This window comes from Prunus dulcis, chromosome 1 (genome assembly GCF_902201215.1).
Source record: "Prunus dulcis chromosome 1, ALMONDv2, whole genome shotgun sequence".
NCBI classification, from domain to species: domain Eukaryota; kingdom Viridiplantae; phylum Streptophyta; class Magnoliopsida; order Rosales; family Rosaceae; genus Prunus; species Prunus dulcis.
Window position 1 is genome coordinate 1198219 of NC_047650.1, and position 5390 is coordinate 1203608.

Consider the following 5390-nt stretch of genomic DNA (forward strand, 5'->3'; position numbering starts at 1 on the left):
GATGTCCTTGATCTATAGTAACAAATCAATGTTTCAGAAATATTTTCTTCTTAACACTCCCATAGCATAGCATAGACCCATCTGTTTGGTAAAAATTCTGACATTTTAATTATAACTAGGATGGTCCAAGATGCCACATAAAACCCCACAGACTGATCAATAAAAAGGAAATTGTACTGTATTTCGCCAAGATCAGATCAACGTTGACATATATGATTTTATTTATATGACCCAAAAAATAAATTAATTTCGGATAAATGATAATAGAATTGGATTTATGCCTTCAAGGATTCCATCCTGAACATGGAATTGTGCCTGGAAGGATTCCAACTTACAAGTTAATCATTATGTTTCCGATGGCTACGTAAAGCTCAATTCATGTGGATAAAATTCGTTCTAATAAAAGAAGAAAGGGGAAGTGGAAGATGCCCATCATACTATATATGAAAAGGGGAGGGAGAAAATATTTACAAGAATGCCAACACACGAATAATTTTTTATGACAAAAGGAGTGAGAAAGGGACCCAACTGAGTTTTGCTCAAGGGAATTGTTCCATAACTAATAGTAAGACAAGTTTTTATTTTCAAATTGCTAATGTTACTTGTTGATTAAATTGTTGTATGGCTTATCACATCTCTTCCCTAGGAGAGATTTACTTACTTAATCTCTCTAGAAATAGGATCTAGCGAATTTCGTTTTCGTTTTCGTTTTCGTTTATGTAAATAAAAATATTTCCCTACTCCGGTATCACTGTTTTCTTCTCTCTTCATATCATTAATCATATGAGAAGAGAGATAGAAAAAAAAGACAGGTACACTGGAATATGAAGTTTCCCTCGTGCGTAAGAGCAGTGGCTTTGAATATGACAGGGTCCTTTTTACTCTGCCAGGTGCCAATATCAAAACCAATACCAATTATCATTGGCCTTCCCCATTGGAGCAATCAATTTATCATTATCTTTGGCATATGTTGCGGACAACGATCACTTCAACACGAACATCACAGGGAAGCCAATAATTGATGGCCCAAGTGGTATCAGTCGTTCTATGCTAAGGACCTTACATACGAACTGTATTTTTAGCCACAAAATTCATGTGAATTGTGGATTCACTTAAATTATAATCGGGTTAATGAAACCTGCACACTTCTTACATCGAGAATCAAAGCATCTCTAAAATATCAGAATTCTATAATGAGGGTTTTATTTATGTATGGCTCTTATGTAAGGTTCTATCTCTTAAATATTGGATCAAATTAGTTAGCCTGATCAAACAGTTAAGAGATAAAGTCATCTCCAAGTGAGGGCGAATTCCTAAATTATAGCCCTAAATCCCTAAAACACATCTCTAAGAATAAACTACACAAAAGGCCAATTCCTAATGATCCTTTGACCAGCTCGGACTAAATAATTGGATGGAGCCCATTTGCTTTTTTGTTTTTTTGTTTTCTTGTATCAAATAGGTCATTTGTTGCCATTGATTAAAGAACCGTTGCAAATCAAGGCCCTGGAGCAACCCAACGGCTAGTTGACGTCAGCAAACTGTTTTTTATTATTATTTATTTTTAATTTAAAAAATTCAAAAACATGTATAAATACCTACCTCATTCTTACATAATTTCTCACAACATCTTCATCATTTTACATATTATCCTACCTCAATTTCATCCTTTTACATAATTTCTCACATTTTCTTCATTCTTTTACAAACTATCCTTCATCTTTTTCCATTTAAAAAAAAAAATATTTCCTCCGATTGTTTGAAAAAATTGCTGGTATTTCGAAGAAGGGTGAAAATTGGACTCGAAAGAAAGATGAAACTCTTTGCCATGCTTACATAAAAGTCTCCGAAGATAGTCTCAAGGGTACAAGCCAAACTTTTGATGGCATTTGGACGTGTGTTTCTCAAAAATACTAAGAGCTTTACAAAGGCACTGCTCCGAGGCCGAGAAACCATGAAAGTTGTATCGGTCGGTGGAAAAAGCACATATTTCCGAGCATGAACAAATGGCATCAAGCCTTGAAAAGGGTCGAGAAGAGACATCTAAGAGGAGCCAATGTCTCTGAGAAAGTAAATTTTTGTACTAATTTCTTTAATTATTATTTTAAACTACATACTTTAAATTTATTTAATTTACTTTAATTATATTTTCTAGCAACGCCAAGCGGAGGAGTTCTACATGGAAGATGTCAAAAAAGCCTTTAAACTTCATCATTGTTGGGAAATTTGTAAAGATTGAGTGGCATTTCAAGACCCACCAGAAGAAATTTTTGGTCCTACATCGGTGCTAAAAAATTTGCCCTTTAATTTAGATGAAGATGAAGAACCATCTCCGATCACCCACGAAGATCCTTCTTCTGCTCAAACATCCATTCCTAGACCTATAGGACGAAACAAGGCAAGAAGAATGAAAGAAAAAGGCAAGGAAAGGGAGGATAAGGTCATTCGGGAGGAAATTGCCGCCTCGTTGCGAGCAATGGTGGAACAAAACGCCAAGGAGGCGGAAGAGAAGAAGCGGAGACGTGAAGATATAGTCCAACAAAGGCAAGAGGAGATGGATGAAAAGAACATGGCTAGGGTCACAACAAACATGTCTGCAATGAGTAAGCAGTTTTTTGACTCGAAAAAGAGAGAAACTTGGGACTGACGCTACGCACGGGAGTTATTTCCGAATTTGGATTCAGCATTCAACTATCATCCTACAATGCATGGCAAAGATGATGATTATTTTTAATTGTTAAGTTATTGTTTCTAAATTAATGTTTAAGTTGTTGTTTTTAAATTAATGTTTACGTAGTTGTTTGTAAATGAATCTTTAAGTCCTTTTTTATAAATAGTAGTTTAATTAAATTAACTAATAAATTTACATAATATACTAAAAATTATTAAAATATTAAATTTTGCCCTTGGCTGCTGGAGACGGTTAAAATGTAACCTGACACTATCCTTTAAAAAAATCATTTTTTAGAGAGCTAAATGGATATCCCTCCCGAGCTGAGATGACCTAAGACCTCACCTAAGGACCATAGATAAGGCCCTCACTGTAGAATGACTCCTTCTAAATAACAATACACGATATAGAGGAAAATAGAAAAATAGAAAGTTTACCCAGAATATCTCACCTCCTCTCTTCTTCTTCAGCTTCTTGGTCTGCTGCTGCGATTGCATTCTATTTTATCTTACCACCAAATCCAACTTCATCTTGGTTATTCAGTCTTATTTTTTGCTATCGAGCTTGGTTGGGAGCATTTGTTGGGTTAAATATTTTTTATTTTTTGCTTTGAGCGACAACCAATAGAAGGCTGAGTTTAAAACTCCATTTACAGGTAAGTGATTTTAGCTTTTTGAAAATGAGATTATATGCGTTAGTTGTAGTCTGCATTAGCATTTGATTTTCCGTATGTCATCATCATTCCTACTCATCTGCACTTCCAGATGGTGATGGAAAGATGGTACAAAGTATAGGAATACTTATTACTCGTATTAGTATTTTTCCTGTTTAATACTTGTATTATATATGTACGTATGTATTTTTAATATTTAATACATGTATTTTTTGCAAAAATTTTATAACATAAAAAATTCATGTATTATACACATAATTTTCACATATATATTGAATAAAAATAATATATATTAAAATTGAACTCTCATATTGATTTACTATGAAATTTCTCACACTTCAATATATGCTTTTGATATGTTGAAACTAACAAATTAACAACTAAAAAGTATAAACTAATGGAAGTAGGCTACAAAATTTCAAAACTGATAGGGAAACGAGAAGCTTCTAGCCCCAACTGTCACTTTGGCCTACTTGGAAATCGCTTAATCGCTAGGCGGGTCCTTTTTTTAAATTTTAAAAAAATACTTTTAAATATATTATTATATTTAAAGAGTATAGCCGAGTGCCTATACTCCATAAATATATTATTTTAAACAGTATAGCTGTACGGCTATACTATTTAAATATTTTATTATATATAAAGAGTATGGCCGCGCGGCTATACGCCTGAAATATATTATTATATGTAAAGGCTATACTTCTTAAATATATTATTTTTAAACAGTATAGTCGCGCTGCAATACACCTTAAATATATTATTTTAAACAATATAGCCATGTGGCTATACTATTTAAATATTTTATTATATTTTTTACTGTTATTATACACGTACGTATGTATTTTTCATGTTTAATACACGTGTCTTTTTACAAAATTTTTAATAATATAGACAAAATTCACATAGTATACACATAATTTTCATGTATGATTGATTTAAAATAATAAATAATAAAATATTACATAGTGGCTGAATTTATCCTCTGTAGCTTGCCAAAAAATTTCTGAATAAAACACATACGTATTTTATTCATAATTTTATCGTTGCGTACTTTGCTAATTATTAAAGAATGTGAGAGGCTAAGTTTATTTCTTACTTGTTGTAACAAAAATGCAAGATGGTGATTTTGCAATCTCTTTGCCAACCGGAATAACAATTTCAAACAAAGATTTATGGGTAAAGTAGTAAGAGGTGATGAATTTTTTTAGGTAAAGTGTTGTTTGAAAAGTGAAGCAATTACAAAGACCACTCCAACTCTGCATGCAATTCTCTACGACAAATAATGTGTGCAGTAACAAAATTTAGTAGAATTGGAGAGAATGAGGTAGATCAAAGACTAACATTCCCACGAACAAAAAGAAGAAGAAAAAATTGAACTCTCGGACTGATTTACTGTGAAACTTCTCTGACTTCAATATGTGCTTTTGATATGTTGAAATTAGCAAATTAATAACTATAAAGTATAAACTAATGGAAGTAAGCCACAAAGATTCAAAATTGTTAGGGAAAAACGAAGCTTCGAGATCCAATTGTCACTTTGGCCTACTCGGAACTCTCGGAGTATAATCGGGCGGTTGTACTTCTGAAATATATTATTATATTTAAAGAGTATAGTCAAGCGGCTATACTCCTAAAATATATTATTATATTTAAAGAGTATAGTCGAGTGGCTATACTCCCTAAATATATTATTTTAAGGCTATACTATTTAAATAGCAAATTAATAACTATAAAATATAAACTAATGAAAGTAGGCCACAAAATTTCAAAATTGATAAGAAAAAGAGAAGCTTTGAAGATAATGATTGACATTATAAATTTTTTTTTTAAATGTATATATATAAACTAGTTCTATCATTTGGTAATGATTGACACTTTAAAAAGTATTAATACTTTAAGAGCAAGTCCACTGAGGAGCTGAGCCCATGGCTGGGGGGGAATTCGTTCCAGCGATGAGCCCAAGTCGGGGCTGGGAGTGGGTCCCACCAACTCGGGTTGGCCCGAAGGCCAGTTCAGCCCGAGGTGAAGTTCGCAGGTTGTGATGTC